Source organism: Elephas maximus, chromosome 10 (assembly GCF_024166365.1).
Source record: "Elephas maximus indicus isolate mEleMax1 chromosome 10, mEleMax1 primary haplotype, whole genome shotgun sequence".
In the NCBI taxonomy this organism is placed as follows: Eukaryota; Metazoa; Chordata; class Mammalia; order Proboscidea; family Elephantidae; genus Elephas; species Elephas maximus.
In genome coordinates, this window is record NC_064828.1 from 20,096,589 (window position 1) to 20,115,254 (window position 18,666).

The 18,666-nt window shown below is 38.4% G+C and overlaps 1 long non-coding RNA gene across 1 annotated transcript; it reads right to left on the minus strand.

Moving 5' to 3' along the window:
- Positions 1 to 6,958: 6,958 nt before the first annotated feature.
- LOC126083531 (uncharacterized) lies at positions 6,959 to 18,393 on the minus strand. The gene is made up of 3 exons (XR_007518851.1): positions 18,307 to 18,393; positions 15,397 to 15,549; positions 6,959 to 7,181 (listed from the first exon to the last, which is right to left on the minus strand). It is a non-coding gene; the product is annotated as an uncharacterized LOC126083531 (long non-coding RNA).
- Between the last annotated feature and the right edge of the window lie 273 nt (positions 18,394 to 18,666).

Below are 18,666 nucleotides of genomic sequence, written 5' to 3' on the forward strand. Positions count from 1 at the left end.
TAGGGGTGGGGTCACAGTTTTTTTCTGTGGTGATTGGCTGAAGTAAGTCATTTGTCTAAACATTTGTCTAAAAGTTTTCTGTCTCACTAGACTTCCTCTTTCCTGGCCCTTTGGGTAGAGAGAGTAGACTTTAGTTGGGGCTTTTTTGTTTGTGCCCATTGGCACGTCCAACTTGCGAGCTTGTTTAGGTTTTGTTGTTGTTGTGTGCTGTTGATTGGATTCTGACTCACAGCCACCCTATAGGACAGGGTAGAACTGCCCCATAGGGTTTCCTAAGCTATCATCTTTACAGGAGCAGATCACCAGGTCTTTTCTCCTACGGAGCCATTGGTGGGTTCAAACCACCCACCTTTCAGTTAGCAGGCAAGAGCTTAACCATTGTGCCACCAGGATTCCTGGCATAACTCTTAGTCTTAGAGAAATAAGGGGAAAAGAAAACCTAAGGAAACCACCAATGTGTTGTTCCTTAGGTCTGAGGTCCCCAGTTAGTCTGTCTTCTCTCAGTCTTTCTATCTTCTTAGGTTGGTTTTATGTATGTACGTAGAAGTAGAAATAGAGAAAATGATGTGTACTCCATCTTCCCGGAAGTAGAAGTCTTTTTGTTGATTTTTTTTTATTGTGGTAAAATATATATAATATAAATTTTTTCCATTTTAACCATTTTGAAGTGTACAGTTCAGTGACATTAACTACATTCACAATGTGCAACCGTTACTACTACTCATTTTCAAACCTTTGTCAGCACCTCAAACAGGAACTCTGTGCCCGTTAAGCAATGTTCCTCTACCCCCAGGTCCTGACAGCCTCTCATCTACTTTCTGTCTCCACCCGTTTGCCTATTCTAGATATTTCATGTAAGTGGGATCATACAGTATTTGTCCTTTTGTGTCTCGCTATTTCACTTAGCATAATGGCACAGTGATTTAGTGTTCGGCTACTAACCTAAAGGTTGACAGTTTGAATCGACCAGCTGCTCCTTGAAAACCCTATGGGGCAGTTCTACTCTGTCCTATAGGGTCACTATGAGTCAGAATCACTCAATGGCAATGGGTAATGTTTTCAAGGAGCATCCGTGTTGTAGCATGTATCAGAACTCCAATTCTCTTTGTGTCTGACTAATATTCCGTTGCATGTATGTGTCATGTTTTGTGTATCCAGTCATCTGTTGATGGGCACTTGGATTGTTTCCACCTCTTGGCTATTGTGAATAATGCTGCAATAAACATTCATGTATAAGTATCTTAATTTTTTTTTTTTTTTAATTTGCTGTGACCAGCTGTAGCTAGCTTGTTCCTACCTTAATGTCCTTCTGTTCCTGGAGAGATTTACATTTTAACAGTGGATAGAAGTTTAGATTATAAGCAATGGCAATAAGGTAGGTATGCCGTAATTTTATATGCAAGTCTTTCCGAGGACTTCTCAAATCATGCCATATAAAACAACACCTGTTCTAAAGGCTTGTTGGCATTAATTTACTTTTTTGAGAGTAGACAGTATTTTGGAAATGAATGATTAAGAAACAGCAGCACACTTATGTCAGTCTTTCTAAACCAAAAAAAAAAGAAAAACAACCAAACCCTTTGCTGTCGATTCCAACTCATCGCGACCCTCTAGGAGTAGAAATGTCCCATATGGTTTGCGAGGAGTGCCTGGTGGATTTGAACTGCCAACCTTTTGGTTAGCAGCCATAACTTTTAACCACTATGCCACCAGGGTTTCCTCAGTCTTTCTAACCACTGCTAAATCCAGTAGTTCTATCAGGAATTGAAAGAGGCTTATAAGGTCATCGCAGTTTCTCTGTATTGTGTCCTTACTTTTGCAGCATAAAGTTTCATGTAATTCATAAGGATCAGAGCAGGGCAAGGCCTCTCTCCCCCACCCCATGAGGCATAGGCATGTGAGGACATGTGAAGACTGAGTACAGAGCTGGAGAACCAGAGAAACCTCCAGGACCTGAAGAGCCACAGGAGACCCAGAACTGAGAGATACCCTGAGGCACAGACACATAAAACCTTCTGTGGCTTAGAAAAAGCACAGCTCAGTAGAATAATCACAGTTGAGCACCAGTGTGCTACATTAAACTTTATGACATGAATTTCAAATATGAAAGTAGAAAATTTCTGAGTAAAGAACATGACTAAATATATATAAAATATGCAAAATCACCACCACGTGTGCAACAGAATTACCAGGACCTCAAAAAATCAGTGTCTGTCAGTGTTACCTGTGGTCATCAATTTTGTGTGTCAACTTGTCTAAGCTACAGTGCCCAGTTGTTTGGTCAAACTCTAGTCTAGAAGTTGTTGTGAAGGTATTTTGTAGACGTGATTAACGTTTACAACCAGTTGACTTTTAGTAAAGGAAATTACTGTCCATGATGTGGTGGCCCTCACCCAGTCAGTTGAAGGCATTAATAGCAAAAACTGAGGTTTTCTGGAGAAGGAATTCTGCCTCAAGGCTTTAATGTAGAAATCCTGTATGAATGTCTAGCCCACTTGTCTGCCCTTCAAATTTTAGCCTCAAGACTATAACACCAAGTCTTTCCTGAGTTTCCAGTCTGCTGGCCTGCCCTCTAGGTCTTGGACTTGCTAACCCTTCTTTTGGAGAAATTTCCTACCATTATTTCTTTCACTCTTGCCTTCCCTTTTTTGTTTTTGCTTCATTCTATGTTCTAAAATGTTGATTACATAGAAATAATCCTGTGTATCTTGGCTGTATCCTCCATGTTTCTTAACCCAAATGAATGAATGGATATCCACCTCTAGGCAAAATGGTGAAATAGGGCAAAGTGTACTAAAAATGGTTTTTGCCATTGTTAATTAGAAAATATTTCTTTCTTCATAATAGTTGAGTAGCGCTTATCACCTGGAGATAGTCTTTAGTGAATTTAACAAAGAGGCCCATTGTACTGATCAAGGAATTCTATGTGTTTGGGATAGGTGTCTCCTAGCTACAATAGGTTACAAACACCTAGATGACAGGGACTGTTTGTGATTTATTTTATGCCCATCATAGAACACACAGGCATGTCTCTTGAGTAGTAAAACCCATTGCTATAGAGTCAATTCCAACCCATAGCAACCCTGAAGGACAAAGTAGGTCTGCCCCATTGGGTTTCCAAGGAGCAGCTGGTAGATTTGAACTGTAGACCTTTTAGTCAGCAGCCAAGCTCTTAACCATTGAGCCACCAGGACTCCTCTTAAGTAATAAGTGCTTAATAAATATTTGCTGAATGATTGTTAAAAGCTTACTCACTTAGTTCCTGGATAGCTTTATTAGTTTCCTAGGGCCGCTGTAAGAAAGTACCACAAGTTGGATGGCTTACAAGAACAGAACTTACCATTTCAGTTTTGGAGGTTAGTAGTCCAAATTCAGGGTGTTGCCAGAGCCATGTTCCCTCCAAAGTCTTCAGGGGAAGATGGTTTCTTGTCTCTCCTGGCTTCTGGTAGCTCCAGGCGTTCCTTGACTCATAAATGTATCTTCACATGGCCTCTTTCTAGTGTGTCTCTGTGTCTCTTCTCTTTTTTAAAAGGACATCACTAAGGTGGGATTAGGACCCACCCGACTCCTGTATGACATCATGCTAACTTAACTGGTACCATTTTTAAACAAGGTCACATTCACAGATACCATGGGTTAGGATTTCAACCTATTTTGGGGGAGGTGGAATGGGGAGGAACAATTTTGTCCTTAAGGATCCTTAGTTTATAGTTGAAATTTATACTGTTCCCAGCCATCCCTTTGTAAGTGAATAACAACAGGGAAACCCCACATTTTAAATTTGTGAATGCTTTATTTAACAGATATATTGTTGTTTCTCCAAATATCTTGGCAAATTGGCAAGTATGTGTAACTCAAGTTTAAAACGATCATTCCAGTTGAAATCAAGGTGTTTTTCTCCTCTCTCTTTTTTTTAATCATTAAATTATGTCTAAGAATGCATACGCACATTCTGTTTCTTTTTCCCAAGAAACTAGTGTTTTTTATCGTTCGATCTGCTTTCGTCTGACTAGTACCAACTTGACATCTTTTATTTCAACTGATTGAAATCTGGAGACCTCAAAGAGTGTTAGTCCATGGTGTCTCCAACCATGACATACGATCTTCAGTCCAGTATTTATTTCCCCGCAAGGCCTGGCGTTTACTTTATACAACTTTCCCTCCAAACATGCCATTTCCTCCCCCAAAACCCTCTTAGATGACACCCTCCCAGGTTAGAGCTAAGGAGGAAGCAAACAGTGATGACATTTTATCAGTGGGCAGTGACCCAGCTGTAACCACAATCCAAATTTCGGGGAGTCTACTTTTGTACCACGCCTACCAGAGATAGGGTGATAACGAACCAGACACAGACGTTTCCTTCAAGTTTTGCCAGACGATGTGGCTCCTTGAAGTAGATTACAATGAAGCCTGCACAGAGTAACAGGCATGTTGGAACCTCCCTCCCCAGAGGAAAAACAATTTCCAGTCTGAGACTGACCCCATAAGTGGAGTCAAAATTCAATTGTTACATCATTCCTGAAGCACGCTATTTAACACAAAGGCAGCCTAGAAAGTAGCAGTTAGAGTGAAAAACTCTGGCTTCAAATACCATTGAATAATTTTTATTAATGAGGGCTTCCAAAGGGTAACAAAATAAAGTTTTAAAAGGCTTTTATCTGTATCATTTGAATTTTTCTTTTTCAGACAGCATCTTTATGTTGGTAAGTCTTGAATTTTAATGACATGCAAGGCATTTTTTAGAACAATCATTAATATATATTTCATATGCACATCTGTATGATAAAAATATGCAAATTTAGACATGAGATTGAGAAAATATTTAGATCCAGTTTCCAAAGAAATTCTACTTCAACTTTTATTCTTTCTTCCAATCCTATTTATCACCAGTCAGTTTTGTGCTAGCCTTGCATGAGGCTCTTTGGAGGATACTTGGAAGCCATGGCTGATGACTTTACTCTGTGCCCACAATATGCTAGAAACTGACTGGAGTGCAGCAGGCTTCTCCACCAAGGCTGCTGTGAGTTGGGATGATCTGTTTACTAACAGGAAAAATCTTTGTTACTTATTGTCACTGGATTTTGGCAGCTCCATGAAGTTGTGTGGGTTCCTTGAGTTGGAGGATAACTATATTCTTGGATGATAGCAAAAGCTTTGCTTTTCCAGGAATGTTCTCTGTGAGTTGAACAGTAGCCTTGGGACTTAGGGATCATAAATATCAAGGGTGGTCTTTAAGTGTTGTGAAGAAAGTCCTCTAGAATGTGTCATGCGCAAATTACTCATCTGTGGAAGGAGTTGGTGAAATTGAATACCTTGTGTTAATTTTTTCATGTGGCAGTGGGAGGTAGTTATTGGCAGAGAACTGTTAGCAGTGGAAGAGTGAAGCTCAGGAGGGCATCTGCCTTTTAGAGGTGAATAATTTTGGAGGGCAGCCACCTCAGAAGCCCACCTCCATCTCTGAAAGCAGATTCTTTGCATGGCTTAATTAATGGCTACCCTACATCAGACCCCTCTTTCAGGCTGTTCAGCCTAGAATCCAGAGGTACATGGTAAAGAGAGGGAGGCGCTGGAGCCTAAATGGAAGTTAGCAAGCAATGATATTGTGGGTGATTTGGTAGCCGAGATTCAGCCTATCAGTTGGCTATATGATAGTTAAAAAAACAAAAACAAAACAGAGTCCTTATATTTATGCATGGCAGGGAGAGGGCAGGTGACAAAAAAATCAAATAATATTGTAGTTAAGAATAGTAGAGTGAAGATAAAAATAATGGAAGCCAACATATATGTGTTATAATCGGTACATTTACTTTTAAGAAGAAGTTCATGCTTGTCTCCCACATGGAGTTAATTAACTTGGTTGATAGTCAGAAGTTTGGGCTTTTTCAGGCATGGGAGGAGCAATTTTGGTGGCAGGTAACATTTGGTATTTTGATCCCAAGAAAGAAAAGTGATAATGATGTATATTCCATTGTGTACTTTTTATATAATGCAAACTTACCAAATGAGAACATTTTAATTGGACTATTCTAAGCAGTACCATTGTTATAGGCATTCTTGTCGAGATGAATCGTACATTCAAATATTTCTCCCAAGCTGCCACAAACCCCAGAATCATTAAAAATTTAAGAATTGCTAAACTACAAAGGACATGTATCTCCTTACATTGTTTATGTTTTGCATGTCACTCAGTTTGAGTAAGGAAACTAAATTGGTTAGTTTCTTTCTACTTTGTCTGTTTCTAATCAGTTTCACTTTTGATTTTCCCATGAGCTCATGGAATGAAGTTGTTTTAAGGGGTTACATACTCCTGGCATTATCCATGTTCTAAACAAGCCTATGATCATTGAAAGAAAACATTTCAGTGTATAGGAGGGCTTGTGAAGGGTCGAATACCTTGTTAGAGGACACTTAAATTTGGTTAAGAATACATTAACAGAGGTATGAATGGAATTATGCCAAGTGTGGGTTTATTCTAATATAAAAGAAGTCAAGCTTTACCAATCCATCTATATTTTCTCAGTTGTTCAATAAATTTCACAATTATGCTAAATTTTGTCAAAGCACTATAATACGAATGGGTATTTTACAGTCTTTAATTGTTATCTGTTGATGTCTGTTATAAATCCTGGTAATGTGGGCACCGTATATATTTGATAAACACAACTTATATGCAGCCAATCTTTCTAATAAGCGTAAGGCAAGCTCGGTAGGCTAGCAAATCTGTGCCGGCTCAGTTAAACCAACAGACTATTTTACAGGACAGAGTGTCTTTGGTTAGCAGATCATTCCACTGTGCTGTTAATTGATAATGTGAACGAACAACAGAGATGCTCTTTGCTATATGCCATGCGAAAAAACATTTTAAATTAATTCTTTTAAGACACATAATTATAATGGAATGTAAAATAGCTGAATTACATCATTTATGCCAACTTTTTGTAATTATTTAGTATTTATGAGTAGAAGGAGAGTGTTGCTGCCTCTGGATCGGGGATGGAAGCGGAGATCAAGCTGGCATTATCAGTGGTTTATCAGGCATGGGAGGGTTGCCTGGCTCCCTTGCCTCTTCCCTACATCCAGTGTGCTGCCTCGTGGCCATCCTGCCATTCGTTAGCATCTCTACCGGAGGTGTGCAGGAGGAGAAATCCTAGTCAGCCCCACTTTACTCCTTGTCAGCGGTTCTGGTAAAAGAAGGAACAGGGGACAAGATTGAAACTAATGGCTGAAATGAAGTTTGAGGATTATCTGTGTTTTTCTTTAGTCCTTTCCCCTTGTTAACAGGCCGAATCCAGAGCTGAATACAGTAATTTTTCCTTCATTCACCTGAACGTGCAGTGTATTTAGTCCCTGATAAAAATTCCAGCTTGCCAGTTATGCCCTACCAATTAGTGTGATGTAAGAAAAACTGCATATACTAAATAACTATAACTTGGTTTTGAGAAACTGATGGTGTTGCTGTCTCTTTATGCCCAGATAAAGGATATTTTTGCATACGCACACTATGTATATCTGTATACATACACACATCATCTAAGTCTATATATCTGTATTTACAGCTGCCTTATAATCAAGCCCTTACGGATTCTCTCATCTCATGGGATATTTTCTCAATTATTTTATTTTGGACACAAATGGTTGTTTGTGAAAATGCCTGAGCCTGAAATTGCTTCCATTGGTTAGTCCAAAAGGCAGCAATTTTACACCAATTTAGTAATAATTTCATAAAGTGTGACCTTAAATTTGCAAATGTTTGACGTCATTAAATAAAGAAAGCAATCGAGTTGTAGAAATCAAAAATACACACCTAGAGAAAAAACTGAGTTTCAATATTACGTGAATATGTTCTTGGGATGAAATAGCGAATGTAAGCGTAATGTGTGGATTGAAACAGGGCTGTATCTCAAACTCAGACAAAAGTGGAGGAAGAAAGTGTATTGGAAAGCTGTGTCAGCTGTCTCAAACAGCGGCCCGGGTGATGGCCAAAATACTGACATTAAAGACACACGTGTAAAGTTTGAATAAAATTATTTTGTAAAATATGTGAGTGGATAAAGCACTATTTATTAAAAAAGTATTTTGTACATGCAATTTTAATTTGGAAGTATAACTAAATTAACAAATGAAATACTGTGAGTAGACATTTGACAATTTCATCTACAGCCCTAAAAGCTTTATAAATATATAATTTGGTCAAACATTCCTATGAGAAATATAAAGGATGATTTTATATTCAGAGTTGGTCTTACATAAGGGAATGCATTAGTTTTCCAAAACTTGGTTAAATTAGATTTTGCTAGCAATTATAACTACTTTTATTTGTAGAGGGCAATATAGAATTAACCAATTGCAATTGGAAAATGACATTTGGAGAGAGATTTGTAAATTTAATACAAATATATATATATATTTTTTTTATAATACATTTTATTCATACCCCCCTCGCCCAAAACAAAACAAAACCCACTGCCTTAGGTCGGTTCTGACTCATGGTGACCCTATTGGACAGAGTAGAACTGTCCCATAGAGTTTCCAATGAGGGCAGGCAGATTTGAACTGCTGACTTCTTGGTTAGCAGCTGTAGCACATACAGGCCTCCAAAATGGTATGGGCCATTCCATTAAATTCTATCTGATTTAAACCTGATTTTTACTGCTAAGGAAACTTAGGTAGGAAAGTTCATTGAGCTGTCAAAGTTGGGCCTAGATATATACATCTATTAGCTCCTTTGCAGCTGCTATTTGAGTAAATAAAAATTGTTGCTGATTTATTTACATTTTTTAACATTTGCGAAGTGCCTCAAACGTACATTTTGTAGCATATAGCTGGTGTTGCTACTAAACTAATAATTAAAATTAGGATTTAAGTGGCCAAGCATTGTTTAGGGGTAAGGGTGGTGCAGTTTTCTGCATTAATACCGCAGCTTGCATCCTTTTTGTGACACATTTTCTATAAGATCTCGGTATTTAGAGCACTTTTTTGGGCCTGTTTATTTAATGCATCAACACAGCCGCGCAGAACCAAGAAGCAGCACATTACAATAATTTATCAGGTCCAACAAATGAGTAGACTCTAGTTTATTGCTACCTCTGTTTTATTTCATCCCATATAAACACTAATATGCTCTGAATCTCCCTTTTCTTACTGAAATTGGGCTATGCAGACTCTAAGAAAATATCCCCTTTTTCCTCTACAAGGAAAATAAGGTTAGTCTACAATCAGGGATACTCTAGGGCTTTACCCAACCAATATATAAGAACCCCCAAACAGGAGGAACTACACCAGAGTAGGTTCTAGAATCTATTGTATAGAGTTTCCCAAGACCCCCAATCTGCAACCAAATCTTAGCCCAGAAAACTAGCAAGTGTCAAATACCACCCTTCTTGGGAAAGCCAGGAACCTGCTCTCTACCTTAAAATAACTTTTTTTTTTGAGGCGGAGCCAACATGCCACCCTAAACAGATGCATCATGTCATCCCAATGCATCAAAGACCTGAAAAACTAAGTAAAACAGATACAAACATCAATCCTGAAATCCTAAGCATCAAATGAAGGGAATAAAGAACTAGCTCAAAAACGGAATGAAAGAAGAAACTGAAGGAAAACAGAGAACAAGGAGAGATATGGAACGGAGGTCCCCAGCCAACTAACACGGCACAGTCTCTCCATCTTGGAGCACAGTCAACAATGAACCATGGACAGGGAGTATGGGAAGGCAACTTCACAGAGCTCTCAACAGGAGACAGAGCACCTGGTAACCAGAGAAACACGCTATCCCACCCCTCACCCTCCTGCCCCATATGCCACTTCCACCCCTTCTCAACAGGCCAGGTCATGACACTTGGCTAGAGAGAAACCGGCCCGTTGTCACCCTGGGACCGCCCTGCTCCCACCCACTGGCTTATGCTGCAACACTTTTTTCCCCCTTTCTTCCTTTTCTTTCTCCCTCCATAGCCTTACATGCCAGCCCCAGCCCTTCCCAATGGGCCAGGCTGTGCTGCTTGGCAAGGGAGCTACTGGCCTGCCATCACCCAGGTCTTTCCTGCCCCCACCCCCGGCTGCTGCCACACCATTTTTTTCTCCTTTCTTCCTTTTACTTCTCCCTCCCACCTAGCCCTGTACCCAACACTACTTGTTCCTGCTGGGCCGCACCATACCGTCTTGAATAGAGAGTTGCTGGCTGGCCATCCCTGCTGCACCATTTTTTTCACTTTTCTTCTTTCTTTTTCCCTTCCACCTAGCCCCATACACCACCCACACCCCTTCTTGATAGGCCACACTGTGCCGCCTGGGCTAGAAAGCCACCTGCCCACCACCACTCAGGTTCTGCCCTGCCCTACCTGCCAGCTCCCACTGCATTTTTTTTCTCTTTTTCCCCTTTCTTCCTTTTCTTTCTCCCTTCTACCTAGCTCTGTACACTATTCTTACCCCCTTCCTGCTGGGCCTCACCACAATGCTGTGGGTAGAGAGATACTGGCCCACTGTTCATTGCCTTGGGTCTCACCCACCCCCACCTCCCTCCTCCCACCTACATCCACCAACTCCTGCTGCTCCATTTTTTTCTTTTTTCCTTTTCCATTTCTTCCTTTTCTTTCTCCCTCCTGCTTAGCCCCAAATGCCACCCCTCTCCCATTGGTTCCCAGGTCTGCCCTGCCTCTACCTGTCAGCTACCCTTTTTTCCTTCTTTTTCTTTTTTGTTTATTCTTCCCACCTAGCCCTGTATGCCACCCCCACTTTCTGCTAGCCTTTGCTGTACCACCACAGCTAGAGCATCCCCAGCACAGGCCCACTGCTGCATAGGGACTGCACTGCCCCTCACCTCTCATCACTTGACCAGCTGCTGAACAGAGACAGAGAGTGAAAGAATGGATTAAAAACAAAAACAAAAACTGACCCATCAATGTGCTGTCTACAAGAGACACACCTTAGACATGAAGACATATTAAAAATCAAAGGATGCGAAAAAATGTAACAAGTAAATAATAACCAAAAAAGGGGAACAGTGGCAATACTAATTAATCTTAGATAAAATAGACTTTAAGGTGAAATCAACCATAAAAGACAAGGAAGGACATTATATAATGACTAAAGGGACAATCCACCTAGAAAACATAACCGTAATAAATATCTATGCACCCAACAACAGGGCTCCAAAATACATAAAACAAATTCTAACAGCACTGAGTGAGAAATAGACAGTTCCACGATAATAGTAGGAGACTTCAACACATCACTCTTAGTAAAGGACAGAATATCTAGAAAGAAATGCAACAAAGATATAGAAGATCTAAAGGCCAAAAATCAACCAAGTTGATCTCATAGACATATATATAGAATGCTCCACCCAACAGCAGCAAAGTAGACATTCTTTCCCAATGCATGTGGAACATTCTGTACAATAGACTACATTTAAGGCCACAAAGCAACTCTCAATAGAATTCAAAACAACAAAATAATACAAAGCATTCTTTCTGATCACAACACCATAAAAGTAGAAATTAATAACAAAAAGAACAAGGAAAAAATCAAATACATGGAAATTGAATAACACCTTGCTTAAAAACAACTAGGTAATAGAAGAAATCAAAGAAGGAATAAAAAATTTCCTGGATTCAAATGAGAATGAAAACAAATCATACCAAAACTATTGGGAAACAGCAAAGGTAGTATTCAGAGGTCAATTTATAGCTTTATATGCACACATCAAAAGAGAAGAATGGGCCAACATCAAAATGTTTGTAATACTACTTGAAAAAATAGAAAAAGAACAACAAAGGAGCTCACAGCCACCAAAAGAAAGGAAATAATAAAGATCAGATCAGAAATAAATGAAATAGAGAACAGAAAAGCAATAGAAAGAATCAACAAGACCAAAAGTTGCTTCTTTGAAAAGATCAACAAAATCAACAAACCATTGGCCAAACTGACAAAAGAAAAAGCAAGAGAGGAAGCAAATAACCCACATAAAAAATGAGATGGGGGGACATTACAACAGTCCTAACTGAAATAAAAAAGGATCATAATCAAATACTATGAAAAATTATATTCCAACAAATTTGAGAACTTAGAGGATGTGGACAAATATCTAGAATCACACTACCTACCTAAACTAACATAAACTGAGAAAGAAAATCTGACAGACCCATAACAAGAAAAGAGATTGAAGAGGTAAAAAAAAAAAAAAAAAAAAACTCCCAGCTAAAAAAAAGTCCAGGCATCTTCACTGGAGAATTCTACCAAGTATCAGAGAAGAGTTCACAGCACTACTACTTAAATTATTTCAGAGCATAGAAAAGGAAGGAATACTCCCAAATTCATTCTATGAAGCCAGCATAACCCTGAAACCAAAGCCAGGCAAAAAAAAAAAAAAAAAGGCAAAGACACCACAAAAAAGAAAATTATGGAACAATATCTCTCATGAATATAGATGCAAAAGTACTCAACAAAATTCTAGTCAATAGAATTCAGCATCATATCAAAAATAATAATACACCACAACCAAGTGAGATTCATACTAGGTGTGCAAGGATGCTTCAACATAAGAAAATCAATCAAAGTAATCCACCACGTAAATAGAACAAAAGAAAAGAATCACATGATCATCTCAATTGACGAAGAAAGGCATTTGATAAAGTCCAACACCCACTCTTGATAAAAGCTCTCAATAAAATAGGAACAGAAGGGAAATTCCTCAACATAATAAACATTGGAACTCTGGTGGCACAGTGGTTAAAAGCTTGGTTGGAAGTTCAAATCCACCAGCTGCTCATGGAAACCCTATGGGGCAGTTCTACTCCATCCTATAGGGTTGCTATGAGTCAGAATTGAGTCGACAGCAAAAGGTTTGTTTGTTGTTTTTTGGTATATAAAACCAACGACTAATATCATTCTAGACAGACAGAGACCAAAATCATTCCCTCTGAGAATGGGAACAAGATAAGGATGCCCCTTATCACTACTCCTATTTAACATTGCGCTGGAAGTTCTAGCTAGAGCAATAAGGCAAGAAAAAGAACTAAAGGGCATCCAAATTGGAAAGGAAGAAATAAAACTATCTCTATTTGAAGATGATATGACCCTATGCATAGAGAACCCCTAAGATTCCACAAGAAAACTACTGGAACTAGGAGAAAGATTCAGCACAGTAGCAGGATATAAGATCAACATAAAAAATGGTTGGATTCCTATATACCAACAAACAGAATGTCGAAATGGAAATCCGAAAAACAATACCATTTTTTATAGCCCCTAAAATGACAAAATACTGAGAAACATATCTAACCAGGGATGTAAAAGACCTATACAAAGAAAACTATAAAACATTATTGCAAGAAACCAAAGGAGACCTACATAAATGGAAAAATACACTATGTTCATGGATAGGAAGACTCAACATTGTGAAAATGTCAGTCCTACCCAAAGTGATCTACAGATACAACACAATCTCAATCCAAATACCAACAGCATTCTTTAACGAGATGGAAAAACTAATCACCAACATTATGTGGAAAGGAAAGAGGCTCTGGATAAGCAAAGCATTACTGAAGAAAAAGAAAAAAGTAGGAGGCCTCACACTACCTGATCTCAGAATCTACTCTACAGCCACAGTAGTCAAAACAGCCTTGTACTGGCATAATGACGGACACATAGGCCAAGGGAACAGAATCAAGAACCCAAATATAAGTCCATCCACCTGTGGTCAGCTGATCTTTAACAAAGGACCAAACACCATGAAACAGGGAAAAGACAACCTTTTTAACAAACGGTGCTGGGAAAACTGGATGCCCATCTGTAAAAAAGAAACAGGACCCATGCCTCACACCATACACAAAAATAAACTCAAAATGGATCAAATACCTAAATATAAATCTTAAAGCTCATGGAAGAAAAATTAGGAACAATGCTAGCAGCCCTAATACATGGCATAAATTCAGTAAAAACCGGAACTAACAATGCACAAACTCCAGAAGATAAACTAGATAACTGGGAGCTCCTAAAAATCAAGCACTTAAAACTTGTTGCCATCGAGTCGATTCCTACTCATAGCGACTCTATATGACAGAGTAAGACTGCCCCACAGGGTTTCCAAGGAGCACCTGGTGGATTCAAACTGCCAGCCTTTTTGTTAGCAGCCGTAGATTTTAGTCACTATGCCATCCTAAAAATCAAGCACTAGTGCTCATCAAAAGACTTCACCAAAACAGTAAAAAGAGAACCTACGGACTGGGAACAAAAATTTGGCTCCCGCATATCTGACAAGGGTCTACTCTCTAAAATCTATAGACTACTTCAACACCTCAATAACAAAAAGACAAATAATCCAATTAAAAAGTGGGCATGGAATATGAACAGACACTTCACCAAAGACATTTAGGCAGGTAACAGACACGTATATATATATAAGATTAACATAAAAAAAAAAAGCTGGATTCCTATACACCAACTCATAATCATTAGCCATTAAAAAAAAGAGAAATGCAAATAAAAACTACAATGAGACACCATCTCACACCGACATTAAAGGCAAGAATAAAAAAAACCCCTGAAAATAACGAATGTTGGAGAATTTATGGGGAGATTGGAACTCTTATGTACTGCTGGTGGGAATGTAAAATGGTACCAAATTAACATTAGTCACTTCTTATGATAAAATAGGAGCCCTGGTGGCATAGTGGTTAAGAGCTTGGCTGCTCACCAAGAGGTTGGCAGTGCCGTTCCTTGGAAACCTGATGGAGCAGTTCTACTCTGTTCTGTAGGATCACTAAGAGTCAGAATCTACTTGATGATGACAATGGATTTGTTTTTTGGTTTAGTTTATGATGAAATGAAATGTGATCTATATTTTCTTCTTAGGTGTTCTATTTTTTTCTATAATATGCATATTTTACTTCTTAAAAAAGTAAATAAATATAAAATTCATCCTGGCAAAGAACCACATTGATTGTTAAGCGAATTCAGCTCTCTAACCTACGTCTCCTTCATATTTATCTTCAGCTAATAACATGAATGTTGTGATTGTCTTTCTCAGAAAAAAAAAAAGCCTAATTTTTACTAATGGACAATTCTATTTCAATGCAAAAATTTTTCAGTTATTGTTAGTGCAAACACTTTATTTCGGGTGACATGAATTATTGCTGACGATTGAAACTTCAGTACATAAAACATTAATAAAACATATGAGTAGATGGGAACTTTGCTTATTGCCAATGCATTATAAAAAAAAAATTATAAAGTATACATTTATTTCCTAAACCACAGATTTTCTGATGAAGTATCCATCTATCCATAATTTCATTCATTCTGTAGAATGTTTTGAATGCCTCCCATGCACCAGGCAATGTTTTGTGCATCAAAAAATGACAGAAAAGAAATCAAAGTGCTTATTTTCATACAACTTACATTGCAACGAGAGGTCAAATACATATGTGACAGGTAAGTGCGGTACAGAGGAATGAAGCAGGGTGAAGACATACAGAGGAGGAAGGGTTGTTGCTCATTGCTGTAGAGTGGTCAGGAAAGGCTTCTCCCATAAGATGGCTTTTGAGCTGAGACCTAAATGAAGACACGGGGACAGTCATATGGATACCCAGATAGAGACTATGATAGGTGCAGAGGCAGGAACATACCTGGCATATTCAAATAACAGCAAGGAGTATAGGTGCACTGGAATGGAGTGAGAAAGGGCGATGGTGTTGGAACGTGAGTGTAAGTGTTTTTACAATCAACTCACTGCCTACAGACTCCAAGTAACTTAAAAAGCTACTTTTTTTTTCTTTCAATAACTTATAGAAGGAAGTACCATTCCCATTCCTTTCCATGACTCTCCTTTTAAAAATTATGGGCAGTGTCTTTTCTCTTTCCACTCCATGTGGCTATCGTTTACCATACCAGACAGTGCCTTCTTTTAATACCAAAAAACATGCCCTGACGACAATAATAATATCTACTTTATAGACTTGGCTTTGAACTGCCTTAGGGGAGATTATCTAAATAAAATTCATAGAGTTGAATAGGTTAAAATATATAAAATGAGAACAGCCACTAGTAAGCCTAATGATAAAAAAAAAAAATACCAGTACAAAATCAAGTAAACGCATAAAAACAAAACAAAAACATGCAATCATCAAACTAGGAGTTAAAAAGCAGGTCCCACTCTTTCTCTAAAAGTTATCTTTCAGACCTAATTCATTAGGATCAGGAGGAGATAGGGTACGTTTTCTTTTTTCGATAGGAATACCAAGTTCTTGACAAGAAGACTCTGCTTTCCTTAGACCCCACAAAACGAAAATAATATAAGTGGTTACTTGGTCCTTCAGTTATAAACTTTTGGTCAATTGTTGCCCAGCACTCATTAGAGCTCCTTCTCAATCCCTAGATATTCCTAGTGAGCCAGACCTCATTGAGTTTCCTTGGCTTTTATTTTAAGAAACAAAATTGCTCTTATTCCTTGGCTGAGTCACACCTAAATTTGATTCCTTTCAACCAGGTAAGTATAATATTGTCTCCTGAAATTAAAAAGTCACCCATTGGTCTGCTACCTATGTATGGTGACTTTTAAAAGGAGTTCCAGAGACTTGCTCAAATTTAACAAACAAAGCTTTGCCATTGAGTTGATTCCAATTAATGTGTTATAGTATAGAACTGCTCCATGGGGTTTTCTTGGCTGTAATCTTTAGGGAAGCATTATGTAAGACCTTTCTTCCGCAGTGCCAGTAGTTGGGTTCAAACCACCAACTTTTAGGCTATTAGTTGAGTCCAAACCGTTTGCACTGCCTGGGGACCTGTAGTGGCTGGTTATCCCCAATATGCTTTCGTGTAAGGTATCATCGTGAAAGGCTTTTGTCACAACATGCAGTTTTATGTGAGCTCATGATGAGTAGGTGTGTTTTAAGAGGGTGCTGCTTGCTGTTGTTGTGTGCCGTGGAATAGATTTCAACTCATAGCGACCCCGTGTGACAGAGTAGAACTGTCCCATAGGGTTTTCTTGGCTGTAATCTTTATGGAAACAGATTGCCAGGTCTTTCTCTTATAGAGCTGCCGGGTGGGTTCAAACCACCAACTTTTCAGTTAGCAGCAAAGCACTTAACTGTTGCACCACCAGGGCTCCTTAAAGTGTGCTTACTTAATCAGAAAAGGAAGATAAGGTCAAAGGTTATCTTGTGAGTCTACCAATTTAAGCCTCCTGGCCCAAGGAAAAAAAAAATTTTTTTTTTTTTGAGTTTCTTTAAATTTGGGATTTTGTTCTAAGGTATCCATTAAAAAGGACTGAACCTGCACTATGCATTCAACTATACACAGGTTACTAAATATTTATCTAAAGGAGAAAAAGCAAGGAATGTATATGGATATAAGGACAGATGAAGTAACTACAGTGGAGTTTTGGGGTACAGTTTGTGCTGGGTTTTGGTGTAAGTCTTCACCAGTATGGTGTATGGTTACACATCTGTCCTGTGAGTGTGTGTGGTCTATTCTTCCTTTTTTCAAATTCTGTGTTACTTGCTTCTATGTCCTATTCAGTGTTAGAATTACTAAAACGTCAATTATTCCTTTTGGACTTCTAAAAAATGTCCTGAAAAACTTCCATTAATGCTTTCTGCACCCACAGTGGTAGAGATTTCCCTAGTGTACAGAGAAAAAGACGTCTCTAGACTAAAATGCTGTGAGAAGATTCTCAAATGACATTTGTTCTGTAATTTTTATTTGCCACCTGGCTGTGCGTTTAGGATTAAAAACAAGTCCCTTCAGTCAGATTGCAGCTTGAATAGAGTTTTGTTAAGTGGCTGTTTCGTTTCTATTAAGTGAGAGTAACAAAAGTATGAATGAAATGTCTAGAAATGGATCTACATAAAGATTAACGACACGTAGACTTGGCGATGATTCAGTCTGGACTGCGTGCACAGGTACACCAGCTGATTCGTCATGCCCCAAAGTGGACTGCTGCATTAGTTCACAACCTAGTCAAGCTTCGTATATTACTTTCTTTATCCTTCATTTATTGTTTTAACTAAAATGTGAGTGTCCGCTATGTAGCGGGCCCCACTCTAGGTTTTGAAGAAGACTGACAGGGTTTCTGGTCTCATGGAGCTTACTTACTGTCTGTCTCATGTGTTCATTATTTTTTCTTGCATTCTTTAGAACAAGTTTAGATGAAAATAAAACAACAAAAAACCCACACACTCATAACAACAACAACAGCAACAACACCTCAACTTTGAAATCTAGCAGCAAAATGAGTGAGTCATAAATTCCCTGAGATATTCTTGGAGATACCCTAATTTTATTAAAAACATTGCTTATAGGATTACTTACAGTTTCTGAGTGTTTGTCCAAAGGACCAGGATCTTCTTATTTGTTATTTGCCTAAAATAAAACAGTATTTTTGCTCGTATTTGCTTGGTAAGATGCAGTCTGTTTTTTATATCTCAAAACAAGTCTTGTGAAATATTTTCAGTTTGAATAGTTCATGATGTCAGCGTGTCAGAAGTTTAAATTTGCCAAGTTACGAGTCTTACTAATGGGGCTCAATAGGGCATGTATCCAAACAGCATTTTGCTGTCTTTAATCTTGAGCTTTATAGTAAAAGTTCACCACATCTATTTAATGTGAGAGAATGTGAATTGGCAGTACTTTATTCCATACGTTATATATTTATGAGGTCTGCTTATCCAG